Raw genomic sequence first — 16,264 nt, 5'->3', positions numbered from 1 at the left:
TCCTGCTGGTTACCACACTGGTTGTTGTCTACCCCGCTGTCCTGTCCTTGTTTTGGCTGAGCTATTCCCAGGAGGCAGAACCTGTGCCTCCTCCACCACTGTGTCCCGCCTGAGCCCTACAATCTGCCCCTAAATGGGCAGAGTGGGGCTGACTAGGGGGATCTGATAGACTGAACACACGTTCCCCTCCCCCCCGCCCCATTTCTATGTTGAAGCCCTAACACACAACTTGATGGTATTTGGAGATGGGCCTTTGGGAATTATTCAGGGTTAGAAGAGACCATGAGGGTGGGGCCCTACTGATGGGATTAGGGCCCTGGTAAGAAGCAGAGACCGCAGAGCTCTCTCTCTCTCTGACACGAGGACACAGTGAGAAGGCGGCCATCTGCAAGCCAGGAGAGAGCCCTCACCAGAACCTCGCCACACTGGGATGCTACCCTCGGACTTCCAGCCTCCAGACTGTGACAAATACATTTCTTTTTTTAATATGTGCCACTACCCCCAAGTCTATGGCACTTTGTCCTAGTAGCCCTATGTGACTAGGACAAGGTCCATAATCTCAAGAACTTCCTTCGTGACTGGTATCTGGAAACCGTGCATCAGGGCCATGGGAAAGAAAGGCTCGGCCCTTTGCGACTGTCACCACACCTCCACCCCAAGTGCAGCGTATCACACATGAACCAGGAGAGCCTGGGATGCAGTGAAAGGCAATCTGTAATTACTCATGATGTTGTCGCATCCACTCTTGGGGAAGCCATGCAGCTTGCTCGCAGCAGGTGCTGGGGGTGTGCTGAGGCTCTTGGTGGGCTTGGCCTCCCTGCTCAAGCAGCCAGGTCACTCTCTGGGAGCCAGTGCAGCTGGGGCAGCCCCAGGCAGGTTTGCCTCCAGAGACCACTCCCTTCACTACTGGATGACAGATCCCTGAAGAAGCCATGGCCTCCTGGGAAATTCCATCTGACAACGGGAGCAAGGCTGGCCCCCGTTAGTGAACATTCTGTGCTTTCTGACAGCTACCAGGATGGACTTGATTCAGGTGGCTGCCCTTTTGTAGCTGCACTTTGATTCTAACTTCAGTGTCAGCATGCAGTGTCGCATGATGCACTATGAATGGAACATACAATGTGTGTCTTTCACATCTGTCTTCTTTCACTTAGAATAATATTTCCAAGGTCATCCATGTTTTTAGGGTGTACCATTATATCAAACCTTTTTATTGCTGAATAATATTCCATTAATGGATAGACTAAAAATTTTCCATTTATCAGTTAAGAACATATGGATTGTTTTCACTTTTTGGCTATTGTGAATAATACTTCGAAGAACATTTGTGTACAAGGTTTTCTGGGGATGTATGTTTCCATTTCTCATGGCTATATACCTAAGAGTGAAAATTGATGGGCCATATGGAAACTGGATGTTTAACCATTTCAAAAGGTGCCAGACTGTTTCCAGTGTAGATGAACCATTTTATGTACCCACTAGCTGTGTGAGGGTCCCAGCATCTCTCCACATTCCAGCCAACATTTGTTATCAACTCTCTTTTTGATAAAGTCATCCTAGTGGTTCTGAAGTTGCATCTCATTGTAGTTTGCATTTGCATTTCCCTGATGTTGAACCTGTTTCATGTACCTATTCGCCACTTGTGTATCTTCTTTGGAGCAATGTGTACTCAACATTTACTAATTTTTAACTGGTTTGTGTTTTGCCATTGAGATATAATAATTCTTTACATATTCCAGATAAAAATGCTTGACAAGATATGATTTGCAGGAATATTCTCCCATTCTATGGATTGTCCTTTACTTTTTTGATGGTACTCTTTGAAGCACAAAAGTTTTTACTTTGGATGAAGTCCAATTTGTCTATTTTTTCTTTTGTTACGGGTGGTTTTAATATCATGTTTATGAAACCATTAATTAGTCCTAGGTCATGAAAATTTATTCCTGTGCTTTTTCCTTTTCTAAAAACCATCTTAAACATTTTAAAGTGTACAATTTAGTAATGTTACGTATATTCACATCATTGTGAAATTAGAAATTTTTTATCTTTCACAACGGAAATTTTGTACACATTAAATACGAATTTCTCCCCTACTCCCATCCCCAGCCCTTGGCAACCACTACTTCATGTTTCTGTGATTTTGACTACTGTAAATACTTCATATAAAGGAAAGTATTTGTCCTTTTGTGATTGGCTTCTTTCACTTAGCATAATGTTCTTGAGATTGATCCATGTTCTAGTATGTGACATGATTTCCTTCTTTCCGTAGGCTGCTTAGTCTTCCATTGTATGTATATACCGTATTTTATCCTTTCATCCACCAATGGACATTTGGATTGGATCTCTTGGCTATTGTGAATAATGCTGCAATAGGGATTGTATTGAATTTGTAAATCGTTTTAGGTAATATGGACATTTTAACAATATTAAGTCTTTAAATCCACATGCGTGGAGATGTCTTTTCATTTATTTATATACTCTTTGGTTTCTTGTAGCATTGTTATTTTGTAGTTTTTAGTGTCCAAGTTGTTTGCTTCCTTGGTTAAGTTTATTTCTAAGAATTTTATTCTTTTTCATGCTATTATAAATAAAATTGTTTTGTTTTGTTTTGTTTTTCAGTAGAGACAGGGTTTCACTACGTTGGCCAGGCTGGTCTCAAACTCCTGGCCTCAAGTGATCCGCCTGCCTCATCCTCCCAACATGTTGGGATTACAAGTGTGAGCTGCCACACCTGGCCTGAAATTTTATTCTTAATTTCCTTTCCATATTGGTCAATGCTAATGTATAGAACTGTGATGGATTTTTGTGTGTTAATGTTGCATTTTGTAACTTTGCTGAAATCATTTATTAGTTTTTACAGGTTTTTTGGTGGAATTTTTAGGGTTTTCTACATATAAAACCATATAATCTGTAAACAGAAATAATTTTACTTCTTCCTTTCCAATTGGAGCGCCTTTTATATATCTTTTCCTTGTCTAATTGCCCTGGCCCAGTACTATGTTGAATAGAAGTGGCAAGATTATGCATCCTTGACTTTCTCCTCTACTTTGAGGAATAGCTTTGCCTTCCACTAGTAAACATAATGTTAGTTGTAGGCATTTCACATAAGGCCTCTATGATGTGGTAGTATTTTCCTCTTATTCCTAGTTTAATCATAAAGTGGTGTTGAATTTTGTGGAATGCTTTGTCTGAATCATGTGGTGTCTGTCTTTCATTATATTAATGTGGTATGACTCTATTGATTTTTGTATCTTGAATCATCCTTGCATTCTAAGTATAAATCCAACTTGGTCATGATGTATAATACTTTTTTTTTCCTTTGAGACAGAATCTCACTCTGTCACCCAGGCTAGAGTGCAGTGGTGCAATCTCAGCTCACTGCAACCTCCACCTCCTGGGTTTAAGCGATTCTCCTGCCTCAGCCTCCCGAGTAGCTGGGATTACAGGTGCCTGCCACCACGCCCAGCTAATTTTTGTATTTTTGGTAGAGACAGGCACTGGAAGAGATGGGGGCAGAGAACAGCCCTCACTGACAGCACAGAGCCTTACCTCTTCACACAGTCTCTTTCTCCTCTCCTCCTCTGCCCACACAGTGACTCCCAGCCTCTAAGATTCCTGCTTTCAGCAATGCCCCTGATAGCATACCAATTAACTGAGGAGTTCTCAAACACCAACTCTTCACTGCCCATTAGCACAATGAAGAAATTGAGGAAAATGTATATGTCCCTGAATGTTGCTAATGGTCTTAGGGCAAACTGCTGCTTATTCTGCGTTATGTACTTCTTAGTTCATTGGGGTTAGGATGTCATTTTTTAATGAAATCATGTTAATAGTGTTTGTAAAATGAATGATGTGCAACCCCATGAAAAAGCGTATGTTTTTTGAAGGAGTAGAGGAAGCAAGGAGGAGTGATAAAAATTTTGACTGTTGAAGTGGCGTGGGGGCAGGTTGAACTTGTCCAAGACTGCTTCCCTGCAGGCCAGCCTCCTTAAAGGCTTCATGAATGCTCTCCATTGCTGGGCGTAAGGTCATCAAAGCTGAGTTCTAGTAGAAGAGACATTCTAGAGGTCTAGAATGTCTGATGCACACACACTTAGAGGTCTAGAGACACCTGTTCTAGAAGCCCACCATTATGCCTCCACTCTTTAGGTCTTGAAGAGAAATCACATTCATTCATTCTACAAGTATCTACTCAGGAGGTGATATTTGTCCAGTGAGTGATGAGCACAATGGTTGATAGGCAGAGACAAACAATAATCAAAAAATAAGTCATAAAGGGTAATGAAAGCTGGGCGCAGTGGCTCATGCCTGTAATCCCAGCACTTTGGGAGGCGGAAGCAGATGGATCACCTGAGGTCAGGAGTTTGGGACCAGTCTGGCCAACATGGTGAAACCTTGTCTTTATTAAACATATGAAAATTAGCCGGGCGTGGTGGCCTCCGCTGAGCTCTCTTTTGTGTTTTAATGTAAGGTTAAGGAGCTCCTGGGCCTCTGGGGATTCTCCGCCAAACCAGGTCCCATCATCATGGCTTTCTCCCCTCTCTGCACTGGCGGACAGATCATCTGCAGCTGCACACAGGACACACAGAGCTCACCCCTGCTCACTCAGGCTCACCTCCTAGGATGACTCCTAGGCAGGCAGAAATCGAGGCTGGTTTGCCACACTCACATTCTGGGACCAGGGACCTGCACCTGCCCTTGCTACACTCAACTGTCTCCCAGGCTGTCACCACTGCTCTCAGAAGAGCTCACACTGCTGGTGTGCCCAACCGTTTCTCAGGCTCTTGCCAAGAGGCGGCAAGAGAGTTTCCCCTACTCACCTGCCCACTGGGAACAAAACTTTATTTACTTTTTATTGAGGTAAAACGGATTTAACATAAACTACCATTTTAATCATTTTTGAGTACTGGATTTATTGGCGTTAAGCTTATTCACATTGTTCTCTCACCATCACCACCAATCCATCTCCAGAACTTTCTCATCATCCCAATATCAGACTGTGAACCCATTAATCATCCAGCTCCCTGCTCCCCTTTCTCCAAGTCCCTTAATTTGAAGTGGAATAAGGAGACTATGTTTGAAATTACAATGTTCACTTTTTGTTGACTTTCTCCTTGACAATCTTCCCTTGATTTAGTCAGATGTCCCCACCCCCTGGTTTCTGGGAAAGATTCCTCCCAGGCCTCAGGAGACTGTGCCCCATTTGCTGATGATGCCATAGTGGGACCCCAACAGGGAAACCAGGATGTCTAATGTGCAAGGGCAGGGTTTTCAGGGGACAGGCGGGGTTTCCTGAGAATTCTGGAAGCATGTCTGGAACTAGAGCCTTGTGTGGGAAGTACAGCATTTTTCTATCAGCAAAGCACTGAGAATGGGGAGACACCTTCTGAAGGGGCATCACAGGCAGGGGAGAGGAGAAGCAGACAAGCACTGGCTGCTTATACTCAGGCCTTTGAGCAGCGGAAACAGTCCGGAGTGTGTGGTACCACTTTCCCATTGGGATGCTGTGCCTTTTCTTACCAATTTTTTAGAATCTTTGGAATATTATGGATAATACTATGGATAATAACCCTTTATCTGTCAAATGTATTGGGAAGTTATTTTCCCAGTCGATTTCACTTTTCAACTTTTTTTATTTAATTTATTTGCCAGAGTGAATGTATAACTTCTTATGTTGTCAAATAATAACATAGTCCTTGAAAACTTCTGGAGATTTCTATTTTGGTTTAAAAGGTATCCTTAGTCCCAAGTTATTTTAAAAATATATTCTTTTAAGTTTTCATCTTAGATATATACTTTTGTTTTGTTTTGTTTTACACTTAGAAGTTCTTACCCATTTATTTTGGGGTGAGATAGGGGATAGGAGGCCAACATTATTTGTTTCCAGAAAAATAACCAATTCTGCCAAGCTCATTTACTAAATAAACTTTCCTCCACTTAAAATAAAATCAGTAATATCTTTGTTTACTATCAAATTGTGATAAATATTGTGATTTACTTTGATACCTTCTAACTTATACCTCTTATTTGATTGTATTGATTATATAGCCTTAATAATGTTTTATTTAGTCTTTCATCAACATTTTAAAATAAAAATTTTATTCTCCTTCATCTCATTCAGTTGCTTACAGTAATTATACTAAATTTGTATAACTTGAGAAACATGAAATCTTTAGTCATATTCTGCCATCCAAGAACACAGTCTCATTCCATAGGAACATCTATTATTTTATATACTGCAATACATTTTAATAGTGTCTGATTTTTCAGTTTTCTGAAGTTCATAAATATTCCATAATAAGTCACCTTTGAATTGCTTTTGCAATGTGTACAACAACATTTTATTTTAAGCAAATCATTGAAATAGTAAGAATTTCATGAAATCAAGGTGGTCCACCTTTGCTCATAACAACCCTTCATCTCCTGCCTTCTCCTTGTTTCTCTACTCCTCCTTCCTCATCCTAGAGCACTAGGATCAAAACATGTCCATGCAGCCACCTTATATTGGGTCCCACCAGAAAGTAGTCCCCTGAAACTCAAGCCAAACGCCACAGGCAACACAAAGAGACTCACTGGGTGGTGTTGGCAAAGTCTGGGTCCAGGCCCTGTCCAGGATGTACTTACTGAAGCAATCTGGCTCCACATGTCTTGCAAATGATTTCAAAGCAGCTACAAATGCCTAGACCCAGGAGTCCCAACATCTGGAACAAATAGCTTATTTGAAATGCGAAAATTATTCCCTGACCTAAGGGAAGAGCAGCAGCCTCAGCAGTGACTCAATCTCTCCTGGTCTTTCCATGGAAGGCCCAGGCTCTTCCTGGCCCTACAGGCAGGGAAAGTTCTAGTGATCTTGCAAAAGTCCCTTCATTCCTGCTGTTTGGTGGACTTTGCTTTACCAAACTGGCTACAAAGGTTTGAGGAAATTAGCACATGATCAAACCATGAGAACTGGAGCTTCAGGTTTGCAAAAACCGGCATGAGCGCAGCCTGGAAAGATGTCAGCTTCTCCTGATGCAGGAAAGGTGAGGCCTAAAGCTCTGACCCCTAGAGGACAAGAGATACTGTGGAAAGTCGAGGGACTAAGAATATTGGCATGAATATAAAAGTTATACCATTGATCTAAATATGTTAATAGAAGCCCCATTTTTATATCAAAAAGGCAACATAACTCCCTCACATTGGTATTTCAACAGGTATCTTCAAAAAAGCTGCTATTAACGTAGTATATATGCCTGCAAATTCAAACTTTTTGACTCTAAGTAAAAATAGAAAATTTATATTGTGACTCTGAATACCCCCATATCTATAAATGAAAACAAAAGTTTTATGAAATAATGCTCGATGCACTCTCATATATTCAATTCTATTCCACACTATTCCATTCTCTTCCATTTCATCCCATTTCGCTTTTGAAAAAGGCCATGGAAGGCCGAGCAAGATGGCACATGAGAGGAGGTTAATGCCTGTGCCCTCCAGAATAAAGGACAAAAGCAGAGACTAAACAAGTTCATTTTGACTGGAGTGTTTGGGAGAGAACCCTGGACAGCAGGGAAGAGACAGAAAATCTGTGGGTCAAAGAGAGACCAGGAAATTTCCTGGTCATTCCTAATACTTGTTTGTGAGGCCAGAGAGCCTGAAAGCCTAGTTTCAGGAGCCAACACCATCGTCAGAAACCACGAAGGACCTCTGTCCCAGGGAGGGCACCGAGGGATGGGGTGTCTTGCAGAGTCAGTTGCATCAACTCAAGCCCTGTCCTTAAGGAGTTCATTTTTCACAAATGCACTCGATTTCTTTGGTGTATGAGAACTCCATGATTTAAGAATCGTAATGCTGCGAATTTCCAGACAGAAGCATGACTTCTTTAGAGCAGCACCATCCGGTAGAACGCTCTGTGAGTTTTGCTTTCAAATGCTGGATGTCTTGTTTATCGCTTGTGAAATGCTTTACCAGGTATACTGAGGTCTTGTGAAAACACAGATAATGTTGATCAATGATGACTTCAAAACCTCTTGTGTTGACTCTGATGAAAGGTAAGTATTTAAATTTAATTGAGATTTACAGATGTTATTGAGTATCTACTATGTCCCAAAGCACCATATCAGGCAGTGGAGATACAGCACTGATCAAACACACATGCCAACCCTTATGGAGTTCACACGGCAGTTTGTATGTGCAGAGAGGGGGATTGCCAATTTCAAAATGAAACAGAGTTAACTAACAAAGCAGGGTTTTCAGGATGGAAATCCAGAAACTTTTCAAATGGAATCTTTTCACCTATAAACCCATTAGACCAAGGCCCACTGCTGTGTCATTTTGCGAATGCCACAGTTTTCCTTTATTTTCAAAGAAGCCAGCAAACTCTGAGAAATTCTATGGCTTATACATATTACTCTCAGACAATAAATTGCCCTGTCTACAGTTGCTGTAGAGTAACAGCTAACAGATAATTCTTAATAAGTTGTAGGAATGTAGGTACCTGTCCTAGGGAATTTACATCTATTAATGCATTTAAACATCACAGCAGGCCGGGTGCGATGGTGCACACCTGTAATCCCAGCACTTTGGGAGGCTGAGGTGGGTGGATCACGAGGTCAAGAGATCAAGACCATCCTGGCCAACATGGTGAAACCCTGTCTCTACCAAAAATACAAAAATTAGCTGGGCATGGTAGCGGGTGCTTGTAATCCCAGCTATTTCAGAGGCTGAGGCGGGAGAATCACTTGAACCCAGGAGGCGGAGGTTTTAGTGAGCTGAGATCGCACCACTGTACTCCAGCCTGGCGACAGAGTCAGACTCTGTCTCAAAAAAAAAAAAAAAAAAAAAAAAAAAATCACAGCAGCCCTGTGAGGTAGGTCCTACTACTATTCTCATTTTCAGGTGGGGAAAGTGAGGCACATAGAGGGTAAGTAGCTTGTCTAAGGTCAAGCTAGTGACTGATGGTGTCAGGAGTCACACTCCAGCAATCTGTGCTTTAACTACTAAACCAGACCGAATTTCAAAAACAACTGCTCTTAAGTACAAGTAAAATATCTCCAAGAACATTTTGAGCAGTTCTAAAGACAGTGGGAGGTGCTTTGACTTGGGTACTCAAGGGTTCCCAGGCACAGACAAAGCCTCTGCTTTCTGCCCTCAGTCATGACAGCAGGGCCTAGTCTGGACATAGGTGGGCACCAGAACTTGTCAGCATGACAGAAGGAAGAGATGAACCATAGCATAATCTTTCCTGATCTCTGTGTATTATCCTGAAACCTCTTTGGATCACATCACCCTACTATAAAGGACATTTGAGCAAAGACCCAGTGCACAAAGCTTAGCGCCTGTTTGGGATGTTGACGTCCAGCAGAGATAGCTTGTAGCAGTTGTCACAGATAGAAATGCCATGGAGGGCAGTCAGCAGTGATGGAGACAGCATTCCCTGGTGGGTCAAACCCAACCTGTAAGGTCTGTGGGTTTGCAGACCTGATGATTTGATTTTGTCAGAACACACATATTGTTCAGGCACAGAGAGACCACCTCCTGTTAACCAAGTCCCCATTGTGGGATAAAGCTCAATGTCAAGGCATTCATTTACAAATAGGAGCCTTTGTTTCTCAGTGATAGGGATCTGGTGCCTGATCATCAGGGACCCTCTTATCAAAGTGTATGAGATTCCATATTAAAAATCAGCGGTCGTTGGTGACCACACAATCAGAACAAAGGGGCATATTTTCCAGGTTAATAAAATTGTGGAAACAACATTCAAGGGGTCCGAGAGTCCCTGACCCAGACCCAGGAGTGGATCAACCCAAGGCGTTTTCACCCACCCTGATGCAGAATGAGCTCCTCTGTTCAGGTGAAGAGTGAGTGCCACTGTTTAAATGACAGCTGTGCCTTTCCACGCTCTTTGCTGAAAAGCAAGAGCAAAATCGAACCCAGCTCAATTGAGAGGAGTTACTGCATTGATGGTGATAGGAGAAGGGGGCAGGGAAGTGCTGGGAGGAGAAGGGCAGGGTCCTCGGCCAGGGCTCCACCCCCGGGTCTGTGCCCACGGACCTAGGTTAGGAGAGGCATTTCTGTTTCAGTGCCCCAATGTATTTCCCAAGACCACCCTGGCCTGCCACGCCCCCATCCAGTGCCTAGAAAAACCCCGAGACCCTGGCGGGCACGCACACAAGCGGCTGGACGTCGAGAGGAACATGCCGGTGGAACACACCGGCATCTACCATCAGGCCATTGACCAGTGGATGGCGGAAGACAAGGCAGGGGGTCTAATTGAGCTGACTAACGCAAGCCGCCTATGGACGGATGGTGAAACTGAAAGAGCACACTGTAACACATGCCCACTGGCGCTTCAGCTGTAAACATTCACACCTAGATGCTGACACGGGTCGGAGCCCCACAGCCTGCCTGTCTGCATGCTCCCCCTAGAGCTTTGAGCAGCGGGGCTCGGAAACAGTAAGCCATACCCCCTGCGAGGGGGATAAGGGAACTTTTCTGGTTTCATTGGGAAAGCAAAGGACCTTGGCTAGGAACGGGCAGGGCTGGAGGACCAGGAAGCAGAAAGCACGGCAGTAGTCCTGCAACATGGCCAGTCTGTCCTGGACACCAACCCCAGTGCTGTGCCTCTCTCTCAGGTTTCAAATCCCAGGGAGGGGTATCTAATTTTTTAAGCTAAGGCACGTGCCTGGCCTTGACCTAAAAGAGACCCAGATACGGATCTTTCTAGACTGACATCCCACTCTTTAAGGGATGTCAGGGCACTTTTCAGAAGTGGAACTCAAGGCTGGTCTACTCCAAAGCAACAGGTGCCCACAGCGAGTTAAAGCTCATGAGACAAAACGCATCACGTGCACGCCTGTAATAAAAAGAAGTTCTATTTACTGGGCAGGGGGAGTGCACTGCAGAGGAACCCTGAGGTTTTACTTGGTGATTCTAAAGAGGGTTTGAGTAACAGAGGGTCAGTCTGGATTGGATATTGCCTGGAAGTGGGTGCAATTAATGATTAGTTTTCTTAATAATTTTTAATTAGGAGTCAGAGAGATTAAAGTGAAGTCGTTGGTAAAGAAGCAGTTGTCAGTCTTGTTAGCAGAAGAGAGCAATGTGTAGTTGTTGAGTCTCCTAGTCACCGTCTTATTTCAGAGATGGACAGCATGGCCTTCCCTCTTTATATTCTGGGAATATCTCTGATGTTCCTTGGGAACCTCTGGGCTAGCTGTTAGCTGTGAGCTGTCACTTTGGAGTTTCTCACTTTCTCAAAATTCTGAACATTAATCAAAATGAATCTGATTTGCAGGCCCTGACTTTCCCCCTAGTGACTTAGAGAGACGTCAGCATTTAAGGTGGTGTCTGCTGAGAGCTGATCACATTTTTAGTGACTGATGTCACCAGAACTAGATAAAGGGGTGTCTGAGGGATGCCCTGCAGCTATTGACCACAGTGGCTATAAGGGGAGAGGGACTGGGCACAATTTTATTAATAAGTCTGAGGATTCCTTTAGATTTTACCAACTTTTTCCTTATGCCAGGTGAACACAGTTTCCAATTGAAAGAACTTCTTTTCCCCAGATAAGATTAGTTGGGATACCAGAAACTTTTAATGGTTTCTGAGATGGAGTCATTAACATAAACAAAATAACTGGATCACAAATTGTCAAAATGCATCCCTCACACATCAGTGCAACTTCTCCTCTAACTGTTGATGGCTCAAGTCTTTCTGAACACATTGATCTTGGGGTGAGAACTTGGGAGATAAACACAGTCATGTTCTTTATAAATAAGGAGCCTTCCTGACAGTAGAAGTCACAAAGAAAGAAGACCATGGGCCTCTTCCCTTTGAATTGTTTTCCCTCTTGCTATGTTACTGCTTGAGCTTCCTTTGTGGGCTCCATAGTATCTCTGTTCTTTCCACTACTCATAAAAACACCACAGGGTAGGCTCCAGAGTGACCACTGCCAAGCCCCAGCTCTGCCAGCAGGCCCCCATCTTCTCATGATTCTGTGGGCTTCTGTTTCCTGGCATCTCTCTTCTTCCTGGCATCTCTCTTCGTCTCTCTAGGCTCTTGGTGAATTTGTACTGGTGGAAAAAGATGTCAACATTAGTAAGAAAGGAAAGATTTACAGCCTGAATGAGGGCAATGCTAAGTATTTTGACAGGGCCACCACTTAATATGTGCAGAAAAAGAAATTCCCTGAGGTGAGTGAAGAAAGCCCAGGTGGGTCGTAGGGAGAATGTTGTCTCCATGGGGTCCTGTTTGGGTGGTGGCTTCTGGGGGCCTTGCCAAAAGAGGCTGGAGCCACTGTTCATAGCTCTGGTCAGTATGAGAATGGCAGACTCTGCCTTTCTTCATAAGCAATCAGTATCTTTTATAGCTAAAATTTACCTTCTAAAGATAATACTTCCCTTTACATTTAAGTTGTTCCAGGAGAAATTGTTTATAACAAAAGTTAGGAATAACACTTGCAAAACTCAGAGCTCAGGCCAGAATCTCTCTTAAGTCATTTGTTTAAGCTCCAACCTATAGGTTCACTCACTCAGTTGCATTTGCTTTTCGAAGGAATAATTAATTACACAAGAGAACTTCAAAAAGTTCATGGAAAAAAATGAAATTAAAAGATAAAAATAAAAAATATAAAATTTATTTCTCAACATAAGCTCCACTGAGCTCAAGACACTTTTGTAAGGGTTTATACCAGCCATTTAGTCCAACCCTAAACCCAAGGTCCTGGGAATTTAACCCTGCCAAGGCGGTCTTTTTTATGTTATTTGCTCAAGAGAAATGGATGCCCTTTAAAGGTTTTTTAATATTAGAAAACAAGAAGAAGCCAGAAGGAGCCAAATCAGGGCTGTAGTTATATTCCATTAAAACTCTTGCAAAATTCCCTTGTTTATTAAATTAATGAGAGGAATGAGCAGAGCATTGCTGTGATGGAGAACTCTCTGGTGAAGCCTTCCTGGGCTTTGTCTGCTAAAACTGTGGCTTTCTCAGAACACTCTCTTAATAAGCATATGTGGGCCAAGGAGCCCCAGTGTTGTGAAAATGAATGGCCGTGATTAATCAAGGCCAAATCATATCCTGCACCTTCAGAGGCTCTTGCTTTCCTCCCCCAAGTTATGCCCATCTCTAGTTACCCATCCATCCATCCATCCATCCATCCATCCATCCATCCATCCATCCATCCATTCTTATATCCCTTCCTCCCTCCCTCCCTCCTATCTATCTATCTATCTATCCATCCATCCTCCTTCCTATCTATCTATCTATCTATCTATCTATCTATCTATCTATCTATCCATCCATCCATCCATCCATCCATCTATCTATCCTTAACTGAGAGATTTCTCACAGCTTTTCTTTCTAGAGCAAAGGTAAGTTGAAGAGTAGCAACACCTGCCTCTGTTATGTGGAGTCATTCTGGGCTTGAAAACTAGGAATTTAGGGATGTAAGTTCTATCTCTAGTTCCTGGTAGTTCACTGTGTGTCTTCTGAAAGATTCTTTCTGTATTTAAATGTTTTGGTTTCATGACTTAACGTTTTCTCCAAATATAAAAATTGTGTGTGTTCATGTGTAACACGTGGAAGGCACCAAAAAAATAAAATGTAAACAAAAACCATGTGTACGTGTCTTCACTCTCAGTAACCCCACTGTGAACATCATCATACATCTCTCTAGGTTTTGTTTTCTTGCAAATGTGCTTACATAGTTATCAAATGTAATCCAATCTACTTCACGAGTATTTCCTAGTTATTAAAAATTCTTCAAAAGCACATTACTGTACCATAACGTATTTAATCATTCTCAGGTTGTTCCACACTTAGCCTGTGTCTAGCTTTTCACTCCATAAAAAAATGTTGCCGTGAGCCCCTTTGTGCCTCGTCTTTGCTGATCTGAAAATTGCCTTAGAAGGTATTCCTAGAAGTAGGATTTCTGGTAAAATAGAATTGTGGATCCTCACCTTAGTCTTCACTGTTAATTCAGTCCAAGGTGTTTCATCTTGGATCCAATAAAGTGCTAAGTAACTAAAATACCAGAAGATTTGGTAATTTCTTTCCTGTAGTATGGTTTCAAGGGATGCAACTAGAGGATAATATAATATAATGATGTTCACTATAATTATGAGTTGGAGATAATAATAATAACAGTTAACACTTGCTGGGTGAGTAATAGGTGGTAAGCCCTGTTTTAAGTGTTTTACACGTATTAACTCCTTTATTCTCATAACAACTCTTGGAGGCAGGTACAGATGGGGAAGATGAGGCACAGAGGGGTTCAATTACTTATCCAAGGTAAGTGGCTGAGCCAGGATTCAAACCCAAGCATTCTGGCTGCCAACCCATACCCTTAACCACAACATGACCCTGCTTGGAAACAATCAAGTGGGGAAGAACCCTCATCTCCCACACACTGGGTTGCATGGCTTAGGGCTTCCTAACCTGCAGGGAGATAGCGCCTCCTCCTTGCTGGCTGTGGAGTTTCTGCTTCCTTCAGCTTGGTTCCTTTTCCTGCTTTACGGGCTGTGCGCCTGCTGGGTGTGGGCAGGACAAAAGCCCAGATGAAGAACACCCAATTCTGTATCTGGAAGGGAAGAGGAATATGTATTAGGTTGTTCTCAGGAATCTGCTGGAAGGGGGATGGAGGGAGGAAATGAGTGAGAAAACATTGCTTCAGGGGTTTGGTATTTTGTGTTCTCATTTTCGTTTTTGACAATTAGAGCATGAGGCTTGCCTAATTAGCAGTAATAGTTCCTTACACTTTTCACAAATTCCACCTGGTGCAAGGCCAGATGTGATCTATAAAATCAGAGTTCCTAGAGATGACAGGTCTAGTGGTAATGAATTCCCTCAGTATTTGCTTTTCTGCAAAAGATCTTATTCTCCTTTGCCAATGAAGCTTTGTTTGGCTAGATATGAAAGTCTTGGTTGGAGTTTCTTTTAAGAATGTTGATCATTCCCTATGACTCATGGGGAATGGACCTCTGCTGAGAGGTCCACTGTTAGTTTAATGGGCTTTCATTTGTAGGTGACCTGACCCTTCTCTCTAGCTGCTTTTAACATTTTTCTTTCATTTCAAGCTTGGAGAATCTGATGATTATGTGTCTTGTGGATGATCTTCTTGTGAAGTATCTTACGAGGGTTCTCTGCATTTCCCGAATTTTCTTTTTTCTTTTTCTTTTTTTTTTTTTTTTTAGCTGGCAAAGCCGAATTTTCTGTTGGCCTCTCTAGCTGAGTTGGCGAAGTTCTCATGGGTGATAACCCCAAGTATGTTTTCCAAGTTGTTTCCATTCTCTCCATCTCTTTCAGAGACACCAATGACTCATAGATTGGGTCTTTTTACAGAATCCCATATTTCTCAGAGGTTTTTTTTTTTCATTCCTTTTTATTCTTTTTTCTTTATTCTTGTCTGTCTTATTTCAGAAAGCCAGTCTTCAAGCTCTAGGATTCTTTCCTCAGCTTCATCTATTGTGCTATTAATACTTGCGAGTGCATTATGAAATTCCTGTAGTGTGTTTTTCAGCTCTATCAGGTTGATTACATTCTTTTTCATATTGGCTATTTGGTCTGTCAGCTCCTGTATTGTTTTATTGTGATTCTTAGCATCCTTGGTTTGGGTTTCAGCATTCTCCTTAATCTTGATGATCTTCATTCCTGTTCGCATTCTGAATTCTGTTTCTGTCACGTCAGTCATCTCAGCCCAGTTCAGAACCCTTGCTGGAGAGGTGATGCAGAAAGAAGGCACACAGGCTGAGTTGGCAGCGTTCTTGCACTCATTCTTTCTCATCTGTGTGGGCTAATGTTCCTTCAGTCTTTGAAGTGCTGTCCTTTGGATGGGGTTTTTTTTTCTTTTATCCTATTTGATAACCTTGGGGGTTTGATTGTGGTACAAGGTGGGTTCAGTGGACTGGCTTTGTTTCTGGAAGATTGTAGGGGGTCAAAGCTCAGCTCCCAACTTCTGGACTGCGTGCTCTAATACTGGACTTCTACTGGGCCGACTTTGTTCCCAGTCTCCTTGATGTTAGGAATCCACTGTGCAGGGGGTACAGAGGTTCTCCCAGATAGCTGGTCACAACACTTGTATGGGTGGTGCCAGCCAAAGCGCTTCATAGGGTGGTGGCAGTGGAATCTGTCCTTGTTTGCATGTGCCAGCAGCAGTGGCAGTGGCACTGTGGAGGGGTGCATGCTTGTCCATTGTGGTGGGGTGCTAGTGGGTGCTGGGTTGCCGGCCTCTGTGCAGGTGTTCACAGCAGTGGCAGAGGCAGCATGGTGTCAGGAGGAAGGGCACCCCAGCTGG

Source organism: Macaca fascicularis, chromosome 15 (assembly GCF_037993035.2).
Source record: "Macaca fascicularis isolate 582-1 chromosome 15, T2T-MFA8v1.1".
Classification (NCBI taxonomy): domain Eukaryota; kingdom Metazoa; phylum Chordata; class Mammalia; order Primates; family Cercopithecidae; genus Macaca; species Macaca fascicularis.
This window is presented reverse-complemented; position numbering follows the sequence as displayed.